Source organism: Scylla paramamosain, unplaced genomic scaffold (genome assembly GCF_035594125.1).
Source record: "Scylla paramamosain isolate STU-SP2022 unplaced genomic scaffold, ASM3559412v1 Contig45, whole genome shotgun sequence".
Classification (NCBI taxonomy): domain Eukaryota; kingdom Metazoa; phylum Arthropoda; class Malacostraca; order Decapoda; family Portunidae; genus Scylla; species Scylla paramamosain.
Window position 1 is genome coordinate 510,239 of NW_026973710.1, and position 21,530 is coordinate 531,768.

A 21,530-nucleotide genomic window follows, 5' to 3' on the forward strand; every position below is an offset into this window, starting at 1 on the left:
GTACAGATTCTCTAGCCTTTGTTGCGCTGTTTGTGTTGAATTGCACTATATTGAACTAACACATGTAGGATAGTGAAGGAAAAGGCTACTTCCGCCACGCCGATCCTTCCAATTAGGACAGGATAATGCTCTGCCTGTCTGCCTCCCTGTCTTTCTTACTGCCTGTCTTTCTCCTCCTGCTGCAGTGACTGGCTGACGGGCAGTGCAGGCTGGCAGGCCACGCGGCTCCGAGGCAGGATAAATGGCCTGCATAGGAGCCGTTCATCTGATGCAATATCTGTGATAAACTCGTGTATACGCAGGAGATTTGTTCTTACACATATTTCGTTGAAAATGATGAGCAATGCAGCGCTCGTTCTTTTCTGTTATGTATTCTGTCGACACCTTGATATTTTATGGCAGTAGTTTCTATTCTGGCGGTGATGTATGTTTTGGGATTAGTATGTAAATATTTTGTGGATAATGATGAGGAACCAGAAAAAATGCACAACCTGTTACTTTATCGTCTTGTTACTTGACCTTCCTTGGAACAGCGTGCTCACAAGTGTTACTTCATCCCCTTTAGGACAACCTGCAGTGCATTATGAAAGATGGGGTCGCGTCAGGTGTCGGGGAGGGAACAGTGAACAGGCGCTTAAGTGCATTTATCTTCTTTTCTTCTTATTATTTTTAGTTCTTAGTAAACACTCGGAATGACATGGAAGACCAGCCACCTTAGTTTCTAAGTTGCCCTCTTTGAATCTATATAATCCAAATCTAGCTTGGGTAACACGATTTAAAATAAACTAAATTAAACTGATGTGTCATACCAAACTAACCTAAGTTATCTAATCTAGGTTAAGATAACTAAGCTAAAACAATGTAATCTAAACTAAGCTAAAACAATATAATCTAACCTAGCTCATCTTAACACAATCCAGCCTGAATATAAGCTAGGTGGCTAAATTTTATGTCACTGTACACCAGACTCTCTCCTCAAAGACATCTCGTACACACCTCCAGGCGTCTCCTCACTGGTTCACGAGAAAATCTCCTTCACTGCTTTTCGCTGCTTCATTCACAAGTGGCTTATTTTCTCATAGATTTTAGCATATTCAGTTTAAACCATTCAACATCTTTGCCATCTCTTCAAGTTCAAGCAAATGATAGGTTAGGTCATTGTAGGTTATATTGAAATGGTATGTCCACATCTTTTGTAAATGAGAACATAAGAGCAAAATAAAATCAGGGAAGTTGCGAGAAGCCATCAGGCCTACACATGGCAGTCCCTGTATGAAACACATCTGCCTATTTCCATTTATCATCTCCATCCATAAATTTGTCTGATCTTTTAAAGCTCCCTAATGATTCAGCACTAACAATCTGATTACGGAGTCCATTCCATTCATCTACCACTCTAGATGAATATGTGATCTGGAGACACACCAATGACATCTAAAGGAGTGACACAGCATTTCAGACTTTCTACCGCTTGTAGTTTGACACTTTCCACAGTTAAATCATGAAGGGTTACTGAAATGAAGTAACAAGTGCCTGTCATTACCAGTCAAAGAGTTAATTATGATCGACCACGTAGACGCCGTCGAATCCAACAGCAGGGAGAAAGTTATGCTGAATTGCTTGTAATATTTTGTGGTCCTTAATTCCTGTTGACATTCCAGGGAGAGGGCAGGACAGCACACCGCGTGAGGGTGGCGAGGGACTGTTGCCCCACGTTCCGTCCATTCCTATTCACGTTGCCCCATCCCTGTCGTATTACATGAGTGTTGGTCTCCATGTCTCTGGTGAAGATGTACCCGGGGAAGAGAAGGAAGAGGGAGAGGTTACTGATTACTTCCAACTGACTGTCTTAAGCCTCTCTCTCACCGCCGCAATGTTGCATATCTAGCTGTCTTCTACCGCTATTTTCATGCTAACTGCTCTTCTGATCTTGCTAACTGAATGCTTCCCCTCCTTCCGCGGCCTCGCGGCACAAGACTTTCTTCTTTCTCTCACCCCTATTCTGTCCGCCTCTCTAACGCAAGAGTTAACCAGTATTCTCAATCATTCATCCCTTTCTCTGGTAAACTCTGGAACTCCCTGCCTGCTTCTGTATTTCCACCTTCCTATGACTTGAATTCCTTCAAGAGGGAGGTTTCAAGACATTTATTCATGAATTTTTGACCACTGCTTTGACCCTTTTATGGGACTGGCATTTCAGTGGGCATATTTTTTTATTGATTTTTGTTGCCCTTGGCCAGTGTCCTTCCTACATAAAAAAAAATAAAAAATACGGGGTCCACTTAATAATATGAAGACCATCATATACTCAGTGCCTGGTGTGCAGCGCAGTGCGGTTTGCCAGGAGTATTAGCTAAGGAAAAAGAGGAAGAGGTACTACTACTGTCTGATGCTGCCACTCTCCTGCTTCCATCTGTCCTCCTTTCCTACTTATCTCCTGCCTCGTCTCCATTTCAGACTAACCCTACCTTACCCTGTCTACACCCCCGCCATTTCTGCGCCACTCCCCTGTACTGTCTCACTCCTGCGTCACCTCTACTTAAACTCCTCCCTCATTCATGTTTTATTCCTGGTTCATACATGTCTCACTTCTGATTCATTACCTCTCTCTCTCTCTCTCTCTCTCTCTCTCTCTCTCTCTCTCTCTCTCTCTCTCTCTCTCTCTCTCTCTCTCTCTCTCTCTCTCTCTCTCGTCACTCCTATTTTACTCCTGCGTTATTTTCAGTCACGCTCCTGCGTCACCATACCATATTGTATCTTTCTCTCTTGCGTCACTAATATATCACACCTGTGTCATACCTGTCTCACTCCTGATTCACTCCCGTCACACTCCTGCGTCACTTCTGCCTTTCATAACAGGGAGGCGACACTGGCGGCTTAGTGCAGAGCAGGACAGAAAACCGTTTCCCACTGTTTTGAATTAAGGTGTACGCATGGACCGGACAGGTAGGTCAGTACGCCGTAGATGCAGACGCCGTATGCAATTTCCTGCACGCGTGAGGCTCAACAATACCAAGGTCACTATTGTCACTATTGTCCTTGGTCCTGTTCCCATTCTCACCTCACGCTGCCTCATTCCTGTCCCCCTCTCTGCCTCACCCTGCCTGTACTTCTACCCCACTCTGCCACATCCGTACCTCGTTGCGCCTCTCACCCTGTCCATCACAACGTTCGCCGCACTGTGATGGCTCAATTACCCGTGAGTACAGCGCGTCCCCCAGCCGCTGTTGGTGTGTCACAGGTGTTGCTAATATTTCCCGCCATGCGCCGCTTCGCATCGCCGCGTCGCTCCCTGGATGCATTGCTCTCACGAATACAGGCGCTTCAAGGGAGGCTTTTCTCTCTTTTTTTTTTTTTTTTTTTTTTTTTACGGGGAAAAATGTCGCGTGATTCCGTGAAGGAAAATTTCTCTCTCTCTCTCTCTCTCTCTCTCTCTCTCTCTCTCTCTCTCTCTCTCTCCTCTCTCTCTCTCTCTCTCTCTCTCTCTCTCTCTCTCTCTCTCTCTCTCTCTCTCTCTCTCTCTCTCTCTCTCTCTCTCTCTCTCTCTCTCTCTCTCTCTCTCTCTCTCTATATATATATATATATATATATATATATATATATATATATATATATATATATATATATATATATATATATAGACCTGTTTGAGCATCTGAAAGATTTGTCAAGATTATTAGACTTTATGGGCATCGTAATTTATAATCTCTGAGTGCTTCCCGCAGGGTAGTATTTTTTTTCTAACTGTCACAGATCAAGTGACCTAAATGCACAGTTCTGGAAACACACACACACATACACACACACACACACACACACACACGGATAACTGCTGTACTGGCCACACGCTTGTGTTTCTGGATTCTCTGTGATAGTTTTTATTTTAAACATTGCAACACGAGTAGTAGTAGTAGCGGCAGCAGCAGCAACAGAAGCCGCCGTTCAATACAGCCAAACAGCACAGCCACAAAGATAGAGCCACATAGCACACAGCCACTCAACCACACACACTGTTAGAAGGAGGTTGCGAGCAGTGGTTCGTGGAGGTTAGGTCAGGTTGCGAGCAGTACAGGTTAGTGGAGACTAGATGTAGATGTGTTACTTCTCTCTCGTGTTGGGTTAGGTTAGGTAAGGTTAGGTTGCGAGCAGCACTGGTTCGTGGAGACTATAAGCTGGTGTGTTGCTCAGCTGTCAGGTTAGGATGGGTTAGGCTAGATTGTGGGCACATTCGTGGACACTAGTACATGTGTTGCTCCGCCCTCAGTTGGTTTAAGTTAGGCTATGAGGAATACAGCTTCCTGGACACTAAAAATGTGTCGTATGACTCTCCAGATGTTGATGCCACCAACTTTTAAAACTTTTTTTTTCTTTTTCTTTTTTTTTTTTTTTTTGTTGTTTTTTTCTTCCCTTTGGCCAGAGCATCTCTGACTGACGGCTTCTTGTAGCTTCGCTTATTTTTTTATGTTCTTATATTCTTATATACTTGTGTGTAAATCGCAGGGTTTATTTTTGGGTGTGTTTTGTTTGCTTTTTTTTCCTTTTATTTATCTTTAGATTTATTTGCACTTGTTTTTATTTATTTATTTATTTTTTATTTTATTTATTTTATTCTTTTTGCCGTATGTATGTATGGTGTTGTCCTCCGATTTTTTTTTTTTACAATTTGATTTTCTTTCCTCTTATTCTTTTTTTTTTCTTTTATCTACGTAGGGTCGTGATTTTCCTATGTTTTGCAAGTGAGCCTTGGTGTGGACTCTCTCTCTCTCTCTCTCTCTCTCTCTCTCTCTCTCTCTCTCTCTCTCTCTCTCTCTCTCTCTCTCTCTCTCTCTCTCTCTCTCTCTCTCTCTCTCTCTCTCACACACACACACACACACACACACACACACACACACACACACACACACACACACACACACACACACACACACACACACACAGTAATGTAACTTCACAAAATGTCCCTAACGACATTTCCTTTGTCGTCGTTTTTGGATCTTTGTACTTTCCATTGTGATCTCACCTTATTTTTTTTTTTTTTTGTGTAGATTCAATTGGCCACAGCTCTTGTCTCTTGTCTCTTGTCTCAGGCCCTTCCTTGTTTCATTATCTTTTGAGTCTTGAGTGCACGCGCCGTCTCTCGTTACTTTTCCCTCCTTTTTTTTTTTTTTTTCGCGCCCTTAAGCTTTCTAAGTGCACACAGTGTTCCTCTTAATCCTTGCCTTGTTTTCAGCTTGTTTTTTTTTTTTTTTTTTTTTTTTTTTTTTTTTTTTTTTTTTTTTTAAGGGTGGAATGCGAAGGGAAGAGGGCTGGATTCCCTCCGCCCCCGCCCTCGCCCCCGCCCAGCTATGAGGCGACGCTAGGTCAGGTAAAGGTGACCACTGAGCAAAGAGCGCTTTGATGTTTTATGCACGCCGCGGCAGGACACGTCCTGGGTGTGTTCGCGCGAGGTTTGCGTGGCACTTTTCCACGTGTACCCTTAGTTCCGAGCACGCCGGTACCTCATGAAATGTCACCAGCCTCTTCAAAAACTGTTTCTATATTTCACTTCCGCGCCCACCACTGCCGCCACCTCTGCTTGCTTCGAAGTGACTCCTCACACCAAATCAACCCATTTTTATAGGAGTAAATCAGACGCAGCAGCGCTTTACACCCTCGACTTTCTTAGTAATCAGATGGTGTTTACCTCCTTAGCTCCTCACAATTGCACCACATCACAACTCATAAGCCATACAACTCCTCAAAACACTTCATAATCACTCCATCATAACACCTAAGCATTTCTCTAAGCGTGGTAATAATGAAAGTATTCGGTTTCAAGACCGTTATCCTTAATTTTTTATTTTTTTTCTTCTTTACGGACTGGCACCTCAGTGGACGTTTTTTTTCGTTTGTTTGCCCTGAGTTAGGGCCTATCTTATATATATATATATATATATATATATATATATATATATATATATATATATATATATATATATATATATATATATATATAAAAAAGTGGTTATATCTAAGTTATGTTGTTAGGAAGCGGTGCTTGTTACTGTTCGCATTTAGTCAGGAGTTGGTAAATCACAATTCATAACGTGAACTGCGCGTGGCGCCCTGAGGCACCTTCACCAGGTGCGGGTGAAGCATCAGATTTTCCTGGATGGGAAGAGAGTTGTGGAACTTACGTGTCTGTGAAAAGAAAGAACCTGCATGAACCACTTACTGAGGGGGTGAAATGGATAGTGCTTGACAAAGGATGCGCTCTAGATACTCGGAGCGTGACATTTATAAAACACAAATAGCGACACTCATAAATAAAAAAAGAAAAAAAAATGTAGTTTTATGTAAATAATTCTGCCACGTCAAAATTTAAATAGAAAATGGACCATGTAATTATCTAATACATAAGGTTTCTAGTTATGAATAACTCTTCTTGCTCTCTTCTTCCTGAACTGGCACCTTCAGTGGGCCTTTTTTTTTTCTACCTTTTTTTTTTTTTTTTGTAGCCCTAAGGTCTGTTACCCCCTCACCCCCTCATCAACACAAGTCCTAAGCGTTCGCCTTACACGCTTATAAGTACACGAATAGAAATATATCAGTGCCTAATACATTTTCCATAGTAAATAATTAAGTAAGCAGCATTCCTCACCTCCTTGCGGTCGTCTGGCTTCGTGAAGGGCGAGGGCGTGAGGGAGAGGTACTGCAGGTTCTCTGGTGTGCTGGCTTCCCACGTGAAGCCCAGAGAGCTATCAGGGGTTGGGTTCCTGGTGGGAAATAACGAAAAATTTTAATTATAATGATGAGTAATAAAAGACAGTCTACTGTAATACAAAGATTTATTATTATTGCAATGATGAGTGATACAAAAATAAACTATTGCTGCAATGATGAGTAATACAAAAAGTAATTATTGGAGTGTGGTGGTGAGAAATAGCAGGATAAAGCAGATCTTTTTCTCTAACTTTTCAACACCATCAAAACATTGTAGAAATAAAGATCCCCTGCTTAATTCTGTTCTCTCACCACTGCCTACCACCACCAACTCCAACTCACTTGTCTAATCTATGCAGTAAAGAGGTAATTTTTGCAGTGATATGTAGTACACGGGCAAACTATCATTGTTGTTGGTGTCACCGTGTCACAGTGAATTGATGGAAGCATTGATAAGTCTTACCTGACATCAGCACTTCCTGAAGAGCCTCTAATGCAGCAATGGTACAATGATAAGCCTTACTTTTATCATCTTATCCTCTAAAACTATCAGTCTCCTCCACAAAAGGGTCCCGCCTTCCATCTCAGTAAAGTTAGTGCACTGATAAGCAATACTTAATCATCTTGCCCACTCCAAAGCTCTCAGAGTCCTCCATAAAGACTTCTGAAATCAGGACCTCTGCCCTCCATCTCACCCTGTGGCAGCAAAGTTGGTCCACAGAGTCGTGATGATGTCCCTGAGGGTGAGGTCGTCGGGCAGCTTTAAGTCCTTGGGGCGCTGTGGGGGTGCTGTTCGTGGCGACAAGAGAGGGCCGCCGCGGAACAAGTAGTACAGATCGTCTACGTGACTCACCCCTGTCAGAATTGACGATCAGAAACCGATTAAAAATTCCTGGAGAAAACCAGTTAAGGGAAGAAAACTGGGAGGAAGATAGAGAAGGAGATGGAGCGGAGGAATTGCTTTAGAACTGCAAACAATAGCAGTCACAGAGGAAGATTCAAGGGACAGAAACAACAGGACAAGGCTCGTACATCGCGCCAACCACTCACTCGAGGGAAACGCCGAACGGAAAAGATAAGAAAAGGAAGATGTGATTCACTCATGTCAGAACAAAACAACATAAGAAAGTAAGGGAAGCTGCAAGAAGCTGTCAGGCCTACACGTGGCACTCCCCACATGAAACATACTGCCTACCTCCTTTCATTATCCTCAGCCTCAAATTTGGCCACTCCTCTTTTAAAGCTCCGTAGTGACTCATGGCACACATCACAGTGACTCATGGCACACATCACAGTGACTCATGGCACACATCACAGTGACTCATGGCACACATCACAGTGACTCATGGCACACATCACAGTGACTCATGGCACACATCACAGTGACTCATGGCACACATCACAGTGACTCATGGCACACATCACAGTGACTCATGGCACACATCACAGTGACTCATGGCACACATCACAGTGACTCATGGCACACTTCACAGTGACTCATGGCACACATCACAGTGACTCATGGCACACTTCACAGTGACTCATGGCACACTTCACAGTGACTCATGGCACACTTCACAGTGACTCATGGCACACTTCACAGTGACTCATGGCACACTTCACAGTGACTCGGACACAGCTGTGTTTTAGTTTTTCAACAAGATTATATCTCATACCACAAATTATGTATAAATAAATTAAAAGGTTAAGTAATGATGAAAAGGGGTGCAGTGCTATTACTAATAAAAATGATGGCAGCGATGAGATGGTGGTGATGGCAATAATGACTGGAATTTGTCGTGATGCAGGATATTAATAGTATAGGATAAGAGTTATTGGTAGTGGTAGTGGTGATGGTAAGAAGGCTGGTGATAGTTGCTACGTATAGCGGTGGTGGCGACAGCGCTGGTGATAACATCAGGAGTGGTAGTGGCTATGCCAAGCACCTTCTGTTTTTATGAGTATTTAAGTCGAGAACCACCCTTGATGTCTATAAAATCTCTAAGTTATTCATTGCCTTGAAGTGACATAGGGGATATGATGTTACAAGCAAAATTCTTTGGGTCAATTATCAGGATCTGTTATGTAAGAGTGGCTCCAAGCAAGGGCAATAAAAGGGCAGAAAAAAGCCCACTAAAGGTGCCAGTCCCCAGTTACTTTGCCAGTGTTCTTAAAACATCTGCCTAAACATTCGTCACTGAACTGACCGCCTCGTGTCAGTGTTGACGCCGCGGTGCCTCGGGCAGGTTGTGGGCCAGGCATTGCTTACACTTGTTGTCGCAGGAAGGGCAGATCAGTTGGCCGAAGGAGAGCTGGGCGTAGTGCTGCAGCTCGTAGCGGTAAATCTTCCCTGCGTGGTGGGCGGAGATGCGGTCATGAGGCACGGCGAAGTAGTGGTCAGTGAACATCTGTCAAAATTATATATAATAAGACTAGTAAGAATAATAACTAAGAGTTATTTTTGTTATTTTCAATAATAATAACTTATTATTATGTCTTCATCATTTTTTTTAAATAATATATTATTATTATTTTGATAACTAAAAGAATTAGAATGTTCACACCAACCAACTACTATACTACTACTACTACTACTACTACTACTACTACTACGAACATGAGATAATAAGGGAAACGGCAAGAATACATCAGGTCAACACGTGACAGTCCCTGAATGCAACATGCTTGTTCATCTCCACCTATCATCTTCATACGTGAATCTAGTTTTTAAAGCTCCCTCATAATTCATCACTAATCACTAACAATTACGGTTACAAGGCTTTTTCACAGCAGAATGATCACGGAAAAGTTCACCGTACAGAACACCAGCTGGCAGTTCTGTATGTTTAAGATGTAACATAGGCGCAAATTTAAGAATGAACAGTGAAAACACTGCCGGCATCCTCTTGTCTCAAGTGTTAAGGTGTAACATCCCCTCACGTAGAGCCGTGTCTTCTCATCCTTATGTCGTATATGTAAACAAGTAATTTTCACATTGCAAATACATCCAAAGTTTACGGAACATGTGCAGCAAAAAACAGGCTTAGGCTCCAGTGTTGGTGCTCACCCTCATGAAGTCGTCAGCGTGCGCCTCGGTGACGTGCGTGGTGCCCAAGTAGTGGAGGTACAGCTGGCGGGCTACAGCCTCCGGGTCCTCGCTCCTGCCCTCAAGCTGAAGGGACGCAGGCCCGGCCATGCTAAAATTGTACTGTAGCTCCTCCAGTAACTGTTTCTTTGCCAATGCAGCTGGAAAAAAAAAAATCTTCAAAACAATAGATTTTGAAGGTAATTATTTCCTCAGACATTTTAGTTAGTGAAGCATGATTTTTAACCACGTAAGTTGGGTGATAATTACGCAAGGCGAAAAGAGCCCCGTCGTCTTTGGTAATGCCTGATATGATGTCCACCTGGGTGTTGCATCCCTCACTTATCAGCTGGGCAGGGTGACGCGGCAGGAAACGGCCGTCCACTCAGGGCGTGAAGGTGAGCGGCAGCACGCCCCATCTCTGTACAAATTAAATGGCCTCAGAACTGTAATTTGAATATATCCACAATTGAATGTTCAAGTTAAATGAGCAAGTAGTCCTGACACCTGGCACAGTGAGTGCCACTCACTCTGGAGCTTTCGTAACGAGGAAAGAGAGCCTTTGCATCCAGCCCCTGCAGGCACAGAAGGAGCGTGTTGCTGCCCTGGTCTGTGGGACACCCAAGGCTGCCACCCACTTCAATTGCCTCCTTGCGAGGATTATTGTTGATAGTCAAGGACGTCAGTGCTGTTCCAGACTGCATGATAGCACGGGAGAAAAGATCTGTCAAAACAATACAACTTGTCTCATTACATACAAATATGTGAACAAATGGATATACAAGGTTGAAATTATATATATATATATATATATATATATATATATATATATATATATATATATATATATATATATATATATATATATATATATATATATATATATATATATATATATATTGTGTGTGTGTGTGTATAAACAAAGGTGATGAGAACGAATGTGAAGTCCAAAAGGAGTCCTACCTTGAACTTCCGGGACGAACATGAGGAGGTGGGCGGCGGCGCTGCCGGCACTCTCACCGAAGATGGTGACCCGCATGTTGTCTCCGCCAAAGAGGTGAATGTTGGTCTTCACCCACCGGAGCGCCAGGGTCTGGTCCTTGAGGCCCAAGTTCGCAGGCATCGCCAAGTCCTCGGTAGACAGGAAGCCTGTACAGTGAGAGAGAAGCAGTGAGAAGAGCAGTACGCAGGCCGCGCCGCGTGTGAGAGAAGTCACCAGCTCGCCACACACCACCCACCCAGGACACCCAGCCGATACTGCACCACCACCAGCACGATGTCGTGGTCCAGGAGGACGTGAGGAGGGTACTCCTGGGCACTGCCATGGGTGAACCTTCCTCCGTGAAGCCAAACCATCACCGGGAAGCTAGCGTCTCCATTAATCTGTGATAAGATTGGTACTATTACACACACACACACACACACACACACACACACACAGAGAGAGAGAGAGAGAGAGAGAGAGAGAGAGAGAGAGAGAGAGAGAGAGAGAGAGAGAGAGAGAGAGAGAGAGAGAGAGAGAGAGAGAGATGACTAAAAGGGGATGTAAAATATTCCTTACAAAAGATTAAAGTTTTAAATTTTACATTCGTTAGAAAAGCTTAGATTAAGAGGTATAACAAGAACAATTTAAACAAAATCCTTAGTGTTAGTAATCAGGATAGGACTACAACTAATAAATAAAAAAAAAGGGAAGAAATTGGTTCTCAGATAGAGTGGTAGATGACTGGAATATATGCAGTAATCAGCCTACTAGTACCGAGTCACCTGGGTGCTTTAAAAAAGGATTAGTTAAATTTACTGATCGGGAAGGCAGGTGGACACAAGTTTTAGACAAGGACTGTCACCTAGTACGTGTAGGCCTACTTTCTTCTCCCAGCTTCCCTTATGCTCTTAGGCTAACATGTCACAGATTAAAGCAGTCTCTCCGGGGTTCTCCGCCTCACCTTGGGCACAAACACGTTGAGGTACAGACAATCCTCCTCACCCAGCACTTCCTTTATTCCGACTTTCTCTGCTGCGGAGAAATACTGGATGCACGGCGGGGCGGGAATGGAGGCTTCCCCCATGGCCCCCCAGTCTGGGAAGGGTTCGGGATCCTGGAAGAAAGGACACACTACCTTCCAGTATTTTCCCACCCTCATTTTACAGTCTCACTCTGATGAAGTCAAGTGCTTTCATTACTCCGCAAATTTTCACCGTCTGCCGGCCTACCTTGAATCGCAGCCTCCCCAGTGGTGGCCGAGCGTAGGGAATGCCGTAGAATGACGAAAAGTCTCGGCCCTTCACCGATTCCTCCACAATGCCTGAGACGCGGCCATCCCTGGTATCAACGAATGGCACATCAGCAGCAGTCGCCACCACCACCACCACCACCACCACCAGCGTCGCCACCAGAGCCGCACCACGCGCCATCCCTCTCTATTCTGCTGCTGTGAGATACAAGCGAGAGGAAGAGTATAGGAACAACTAAAATCAGTATTAGTGGCTTTTTATTTTGTCTGTATATTTTCTGTTGTGATTTTTTTCAAAACAAAATGTTTCCTCACACTGGGCAGCACTGTGACGCCAAAGATGGGTGCATAAAGGAAGCAAAGCGGCAACTGAACATCATAGGAAATACACAAAGCAGTCTTTTCAACGAGTAAAATAGAAGTGAAGCCACACGATGCTACGCTAAGTTTCCCGTCCATAGGGGGATGTTCAGCTTCTTAACTCCGAGACCACAGAACACTAAGTTAGATCTTGTTAAGTCCAGCTTGATTGTCATCAACACAGGGGTTCCCCAGGAATGTCACGTGCCATGTCTTAGTCTTCATACAGATAACTGTAGGAGCTGCATTGTCTCACTAACGCGTTTTTTTGACAAAACACACATGGTAATTTCATACCAGCCACAAAAGTAAACTCATATTTGTACATCAGCCCACACACACACACACACACACACACACACACACACACACACACACACACACACAGATAAGCGCGCACAAATGCTTCGTTCCTTAACAAAAGAAATATAAGATTATCTGCACTGCGTTGCAGAACTTACAATGCTCCCTCAGTGCTGAGAGTCGGGTTGTTTAGTGCGCGGGCCGGGTGACAGACTGACGCACATGCTCCGTGACGCTCCTTTTATATGAGAGCTTGATCACTCGAGTAGATTTAAAGGAACATGATGAACGAGAGTTGTCAGTTCCCACAGGGCCCGTGAAATTGTGTACTACAGTTGTGTACGAGTACTGGGAATGCGGTTATGAGCGCGACACACACACACACACACACACACACACACACACACACACACACACACACACACACACACACACACACACAGTCTTTTAGCCATCCTTCCGCAACCTGAGTTGAATCAAGGCTTACAAACTTAACGATTGGAGAAAGTTTGTGGACTCAGTCCTTTCGTGTCAGGTAATCACCTCAGCAAGGCGTCCTGCACAAAGAGACAGAGTGCTGACACGAAAACCGTATGAACTTCAAGGAAATATTTAATATTTAATGACGAGTGGTGATACTGATGATGATCATATGTGTGTATGTGTGTGTGTGTGTGTGTGTGTGTGTGTGTGTGTGTGTGTGTGTGTGTGTGTGTGTTGATGACAGTATAGCTATAACAAATAATATTGGTGATGATGGTAATAATGGTGATAATAATAATAATGATAATGATAATGATAATGATAATAATAATAATAATAATAATAATAATAATAATAATAATAATAATAATAATAATAATAACAATATATAATCCAATTACTTCCATTCTTGCTCTTACTTTGGTGTGAGATGGTTTAATGCATCAGCACATCTGAGCCTCACCACTGCATGGTTCCTATCCTGCCTTAGTATTCCTGACAGGCACTAGACGTGCTTAGGCAACACAGCTCACTCAGTTGCCGGGCGCTCGTATTGAGACTACGGTTGACAAACAGGAGGACATCCCTAGCTTGACGCAAGTATATTTGGTGAAAATCTGAGCGTAAAAATCGAGTAACCTACCCTGTCCCTCTCCCTCCTTCTCTGGGTCCTTCACTCTCCCACAGTCTGACTTCCTACACTGAGATGAAATGAGTATTTTTATCGAAAACTAAGCACACAAAAGTCAAGTGACCTTCCATTAACCTTCACTCACATGTTGTGCCCTTGACTTTCTACCAGGAGTTTGTGAATTCCTCTCGTATTGGTTCTCCTCTCGCTGCGTGAATCGACCTTCCTCCCCGGTACCGTTGTTCCAGCGTAGGGCAATTCATTATATTCTTAGTTATAGTTCTTTAATTACATAAATAAGACAAGAGAAACTCTGTTTATAGCTTAGAATAATGCGTGCTGAAATGCATTAGAGATAAAGAGAGTAACTATGAAAAAATAAATAGTATGATGTAGGCAATGCTGGTTATATTTATCCATGGCAATAGATGTATCCAATACTAAAAGATAAACATGTTCCTACAAAATGCAAATTAATAGTTTACAATACACTTGTTATACCAATCCTGTTATATGGTGCTGAATGGTGGTGGACTTTAACTACAAAATTAGAATCGAAGATTCAGGCAGCCGAAATGCGAGTGCTCAATAATCAGGGGTGTTACAAGAAGGGACAAGATGAGAAATGTTCAAATAAGAGAAGAGTTGGGAGTGACGCCGCTACTGGAGGATGCTGATAGAGCAAGACTGAGATGGTCTGGACATGTTAAGAGAATGGAAGAAGATCGGCATGCTAAGAAATATATGGAGTGGATACCAAGAGGCAGGCGACCACGAGGGAGACCAAGGAAGAGATGGAAGCAAGGTATTGAAGAGAGCCTTAGTAGACCTTAGTATCACCTCGACAATGGTCGAGGTGATGGAGGACAGAGAATATGAAGACCCAGACGGATGGAGGAGTATTGTCCGGATGTCATCGAGCTGACAGGCTTATAGCCTAACTGGCGTCTGGTGAGAAGGATGAGAATAGATGGACCAAGGAAAGTTCCATGTTGTTTGACGTGCGGTGACGTGATAGTGCGAGCTCTACACGTATGCCTCCCCACCTCTTACCTACACACACACACACACACACACACACACACACACACATACATATATATATATATATATATATATATATATATATATATATATATATATATATATATATATATATATATATATATATATATATATATATATATATATATGGTGTAACACGAGTTTGTGCAGATATTGTCAGAGGTGAAGGTGCAGGTTATTCTATGTGGGAAATGTTGTATGGTTCTATGCACATATGCATTTTGAGGCGTTGTTTATCCGTGATATGAAATTCAAGTCTGGCCAGACGACAGATACAATTGTGGGTAACTATGGTAGAGACACACAGTGTCCACTTCACATTACTTTACATTATACAACACAATCTGAAAGTATTCAATGTCACTGTCTCGGAGGAACTTTTTTTTCATGTTCATATGTTCACTGGACTTCATTAGTCTTTTCCACAAGGTTCAGTCTTCTATTCATACAGGCCTCTTTTACTTATCTATCTATTTATTTATTTATTTATTTATTTTTTTTATGTAGGAAGGACACTGGCCAAGGAAAACAAAAATGCAATAAAAAAAAATGCCCACTGAAATGTCAGTCCCATAAAAGGGTCAAAGCAGTAGTCAAAAATTGATCAATAAGTGTCTTGAAACCTCCCTCTCTAAGGAATTCAAGTCATAGGAAGGTGGAAATACAGAAGAGGGCAGGGAGTTCCAGAGTTTACCATGATGAATGATTGAGAATACTGGTTAACTCTTGTGTTAGACAGGTGGACAGAATAGGGGTGAGGGAAAGAAGAAAGTCTTGTGCAGCGAGGCCGCAGGAGGAGGGGAGGCATGCAGTTAGCAAGATCAGAAGAGCAGTTAGCATGAAAATAGCGGTAGAAGACAGCTAGAGATGCAACATTGCAGCGGTGAGAGAGAAGCTGAAATCAGTCCGTTACAGGAGAGAAATTGATGAGACGAAAAGCTTTTGATTCCACCTTGTCTAGAAGGGCAGTATGAGTGGAACCTCCCCAGACATGTGAAGCGTACTCCATACATGGACAGGTAAGGCCCTTGTACAGAGTTAGCAGCTCAGAACACCTAACTTCATAGAAGCTGTTTTAGCTAGAGATGAGATGTGAAGTTTCCAGTTCAGATTATAGAAGAGGGGAACAGACAGTTGAGTGTCATTGAAGAAGAGGGGATAGTTGTCTGGAAGGTTGTGTCGAGTTGATAGATGGATGAGGCATTTTTGAAGCATTGAACAATACCAAGTTTGCTCTGCCCCAATCAGAAATTTTAGAAAGATCAGAAGTCAAGCGTTCTGTGGCTTCCCTGCATGAAATGTTTACCTCCTGAAGGGTTGGACGTCTATGAAAAGATGTGGAAAAGTGCAGGGTGGTATCATCAGCATAAGAGTGGATAGGACAAGAAGTTTGGTTTAGAAGATTATTAATGAATAATAAGAGAGTGGGTGACAGGACAGAACCCTGAGGAACACCACTGTTAATAGATTTAGGAGAAGAGCAGTGACCGTCTACCACAACAGCAATAGAATGGTCAGAATTATTATTATTATTATTATTAAACATAACGGAGAAGGCAGAGTGGGACGAGCGCAAGCGCTATAAGTTGCCAGATGACAACCCCCACCCACCTTGACCGTAGAAAGAAGAAAGGAAAAGCAATTAGCACAATAGTAGGATGAAATCAGAGCAGGAGGAGAAAATAGGTTAAACAATTATAAAGAACGCCTCAACGAACTGAGAATTATTAAAACTCACAAAAAAATTCAACAAAAAAAAATCAACAATTCTGACTTATTTAATATATGTCAGACAACACGAGTAAATGTAGTATAACTACTTAAAACTTGATGGTATAAAATCACAGGTATAGTTACATAATTTATCACCGGTATAGCTGCAAAAGCAACCAGAGTTTAATTGACTAGACTCTTCAAGATTTTGTTCGAAGCAGACTTGAATTTTTGCACATCACTCGCAGTGCATGTGCCCTCGTCAAGCATGTTCCAAAGTCTTACAGCACAAGGAACAAAGCTTCGCTGAAACTGACTGGTGTGACACCTAACCTGCTGTAAGCAGCGCGCATGTGAATTTGACGCAAGTCGAGTGTTTCTGGTGGGCACAAATGCATTTGGGATGGAGGCATTCAGCGGGTGAAGCTGGTTGGCATGGATCTTATATAGCATGCAGACACTGCTGACATTGCGTCGGTGACCAAGATCCCAAGCTGCTTCGCCACCACAGAGGAACCTAGCGGAGGAGACAACTCTGTCAATGAGACGGAGGTGGGACACAGCTGCGGAAGACCACACAGGAGCACAATACTCCAGCAGTGGAAGAATAAAACACCGGAAGCAGCTGGCAGAGATAGACTGGTCACCAAAAATCCGGTAAGCCGAAAGGAAACTTGAGATGAAGTTACAGAGAGAAGGATAGAAGCCGCAGGAGGGTAGTTTGGAAATCAAAACTTTGTGCCAGACTCTGTCAAAAGCTTTTGATATGTCCAAGGCAACAGCAAAAGTTTCACCAAAATCTCTAAAAGAGGATGATCAAGACTCAGTAAGGAAAGCCAGAAGATCACCAGTAGAGCGGCCTTGACGGAACCCATACTGGCGATCAGATAGAAGGTTGTGAAGTGTTAGATGCTTAAGAATCTTCCTGTTCAGGATAGATTCAAAAACTTTAGATAAGCAGGAAATTAAAGCAATAGGACGGTAGTTTGAGGGATTAGAACGGTCACCCTTTTTAGGAACAGGTTGAATGTAGGCAAACTTCCAGCAAGAAGGAAAGGTAGATGTTGACAGACAGAGTTGAAAGAGTTTGACTAGGCAAGGTGCAAGCACGGAGGCACAGTTTTGGAGAACAATAGGAGGGACCCCATCAGGTCCACAAGCCTTCCGAGGGTTTAGGCCAGCGAGGGCATGGAAAACATCATTGCGAAGAATTTTAATAGGTGGCATGAAGTAGTCATAGGATGGAGGAGAGGGAGCAACATGTCCAGAATCGTCCAAGGTAGAGTTTTTAACAAAGGTGTGAGCGAAGAGTTCAGGTTTAGAAATAGATGTGATAGCAGTGGTGCCATCTGGTTGAAATAGAGGAGGGAAAGAAGAAGAAGCAAAGTTATTGGAGATATTTTTTCTAGATGCCAGAAGTCATGAGGGGAGTTAGATCTTGAAAGGTTTTGACACGTTCTGTTAATGAAGCAGTTCTTGGCTAGTTGGAAAACAGACTTGGCATGGTTCCGGGCAGAAATATAAAGTGCATGAGATTCTAGTGATGGAAGGTTTAAGTACCTTTTGTGGGTCACCTCTCTATCATGTATAGCACGAGAACAAGCTGTGTTAAACCAAGGTTTAGAAGGTTTCGGACAAGAAAAAGAGTGAGGAATGTACGCCTCCATGCCAGACACTATCATGCTCAGCACACAAAGACGGGTCTCTGACACGGAAGCAGTAGTCATTCCAAGGAAAATCAGCAAAATACCTCCCCAACTAGCAGAGGCAAAACGCCAGAGGCACCTTCGCTTAGGGGGATCCTGAGGAAGGATTGGAGCGATAGGACAACATACAGATATGAGACTGTAATCGGAGGAGCCCAACGGAGAAGAAAGGGTGACAGCATAAGCGGAAGGATTAGAGGTCAGGAAAAGGTCAGAAATGTTGGGCGTATCTCCAAGACGGTCTGGAATACGAGTAGGGTGTTGCACCAATTGCTCTAGGTCGTGGAGGATAGCAAAGTTGTAGGCTAGTTCACCAGGATGGTCAGTGAAGGGAGAGGAAAGCCAAAGCTGGTGGTGAACATTGAAGTCTCCAAGAATGGAGATCTCTGCAAAAGGGAAGAGGGTCAGAATGTGCTCCACTTTGGAAGTTAAGTAGTCAAAGAATTTCTTATAGTCAGAGGAGTTAGGTGAAAGGTATACAACACATATAAATTTAGTTTGAGAGTGACTCTGTAGTCGTAGCCAGATGGTGGAAAACTCGAAAGATTCAAGAGCGTGGGCACGAGAGCAGGTTGAGTCATTGCGCACATAAACGCAGCATCCAGCTTTGGATCGAAAATGAGAATAGAGAAAGTAGGAGGGAATAGAAAAGGGGCTACTGTCAGTTGCCTCAGACACCTGAGTTTCAGTGAGGAAAAGAAGATGAGTTTAGAAGAGGAGAGGTGGTGTTCTACTGATCGAAAATTAGATCTTAGACCGCGAATGTTGCAGAAGTTAATGAAAAAAAAGTTGAAGGGGGGTGTCAAGACACTTAGGGTCGTCAACAGAAAGGCAGTCCGACCTGGAGACATTTATGGTCCCCTCCCCAGATGGGGACTCCGAGGCTGGTGTAGGAGTCGCCATGATGATTTTAAATTTTTTGAGTGAAGGGTGTGTGTGTTATCAGGTGGTTGTAGTTTTGTGTGGAGGAAGAGAGTTGTCTTTAGAGGGCAGGCTCTGACTGCCCCCTTGTGTTGTGAGACACAAAGGGAAACGTTCAGTGAGGTCACAGCTGGGTTTAATGATATGTTCACACCACCCCCTGAACAGTGCTGGGAGTAATTATCGTCTCGGCAGGTGTCTACTGCGTCCTCCTGTTCTTATATGGCTATCTATTTATTTATTTATTTATCCGTTTATTTATCTAAGTCATGTGGTCACTACCTCACTAGTGTTCTCCACGTGGTTCAGGCTTCTAGTAATACAAACTACTTTTATATATTTTCTTATTTAATTATTATTATGTTATCAAACCTTTACGATCCTTTCATCTCTTCTTCCAGACTGACTCCCTCTTCTGACCATATTCCATATTCAAATCAATCTTACATACTGCTTACATACAAAACACTCTCCTCTTGTTTCCTTCCCTCGCCACACACTCCTCCCACTGTACTGTCATCACATACCTCCCTGCACAACACTTTCTGCTTCCAACCTCATTCCTATTCGGTCTACCTCACTAATGCATGAGTCTCTGCATCTTTCATCTCTGCCTGATTGTTTTCCCGCGTGAATCAGATTGTTTCAGGAGAGGAGCATCAAAACACCACTGGAACTAAATTATCCAATCCGACCCGTTATGAAACTTTTCAACTGGTTTGTATTCGCAGCAGAATATTAAGAACAAATGGATCAATGATGTGTTGGCGTGAAGAACAAGTCAAGTGTTCTTACGTTTCATCAAAGCTAGGTCCTCAATGCTTGTTATAAGTCTCCTGATGCAATAATGATAGGAATTGCTCGTTAGTAAGCTCCGGAAAGTGCTTCAGTTAATGACAAGGACTTCAATTTTTAGGACCATCAAGACCTCTTACAACAAATACTATAAACATGGTACTTATTCAGAATCATTATGGAGCTATGAAAGACGATTAGAAAGATTAATGGATGAGGATGAGTATGACAGGTAGAAATACGTAGACATGTTTCATACAGTGATTGCCACGTGTAGGCCAGACGGCTTCTTGCAGCTTCCCTTTTCTTACACTCTTATGTTCCAATCATGTGTTTCTAATCTAACAAACAGCTCCTAATTGTTATTTGATGAGAGTGAGGTTCTATTTTATTGGTGTGGCCGAGGTGTGGGCGGTGGTAGTGGCGGAGCAGTAATAATTTGTCCATTCCCCTGGTGTGTCGGAGGTGTGGGCGTTGGTGGCAGTAATGATGTGTGGTGGTGTGGGCGGTGATGGCATTGGTGGCGCTAATAGTGTTCTGATTGCCGCGATGATTACAAGGTGTAGTGCACGAACCTTTTATTGTGAGTACCGGCGCCTCTCATCACCTTGCTGGGCTTCACACGGTTCCTGCGTCAAGCACCTCAGCGTGAAGTGTTTGTGGTTCTGCAAGCTGGACAGATTCACATCATAGTCGGCGTCACGAACTTCTCTAGTCACTGTACATTATATATACACGTACAATACTGCATGTAAAGAATAGAGCTCCGACAACTGTTAATCCCTCTCATCAGCATAGTCCAAGCCGCCGCGCCGTCTTACAGCTGGCCATTTCCACGCTACAGCCACCAATGCTGTACACACACCACTTTACCATACCAGTAATCATTTATAGCTATCCATTCTTCGGTACTGTTGTTCGTCTTTCAATAATTCTATAGTAAGTGTAGTGTAAAAAATCAAACAGTTTAGAACACCCAGCACTATGATTCATGTTTCATTGACACTATAGTAAGTGCAGTGTATCATACCTAAATGATCCAAGTCTTTTGAATTCCTATCCATGAGTTCCTTAGTGTTGACATCTGATAGCAGCACGTAGATTCAACCATTGCCTGTTTAGTGAGGCAGAGCAGTAAGTCACGGTGAACAGGATCCCTTGTTAAACTAGTGCCTGCATTCCAAAGGGTCACCCACACGTGCGTTGACCTTTCTTCCTTATCACCGCAACTTTCCTGTGACACGCTTTTTCCAACGGACTCGTGTTCTTACCAGGAAGTTATTATCCCAGGAGGGAATTACTGCCACTCACCCCAGGGAAGGCCTGTTGATGGTGCCCCAGTTACTCACCCAAAGGAAAGACGGAAGGAGTAAAAAGGAAAAGCAATAGACGGCGGTGTACAAGTTTCTTTAACCGATTTGTCGGAGCATCAGCTTCAGGGTTTTAGAGACCACGCAGGTTTAATAAAAGCACTGTAGTTGGGGAAAAAGAGAAAAAATAGCAGCAGCTGCTCCCTGGAGCGCTTCATCCGG

The 21,530-nt window shown here is 43.2% G+C and overlaps 1 pseudogene; it reads right to left on the bottom strand.

Moving 5' to 3' along the window:
• Positions 1-6,006: 6,006 nt before the first annotated feature.
• Positions 6,007-12,688, bottom strand: LOC135098108 (juvenile hormone esterase-like; annotated as a pseudogene).
• Positions 12,689-21,530: the final 8,842 nt, after the last annotated feature.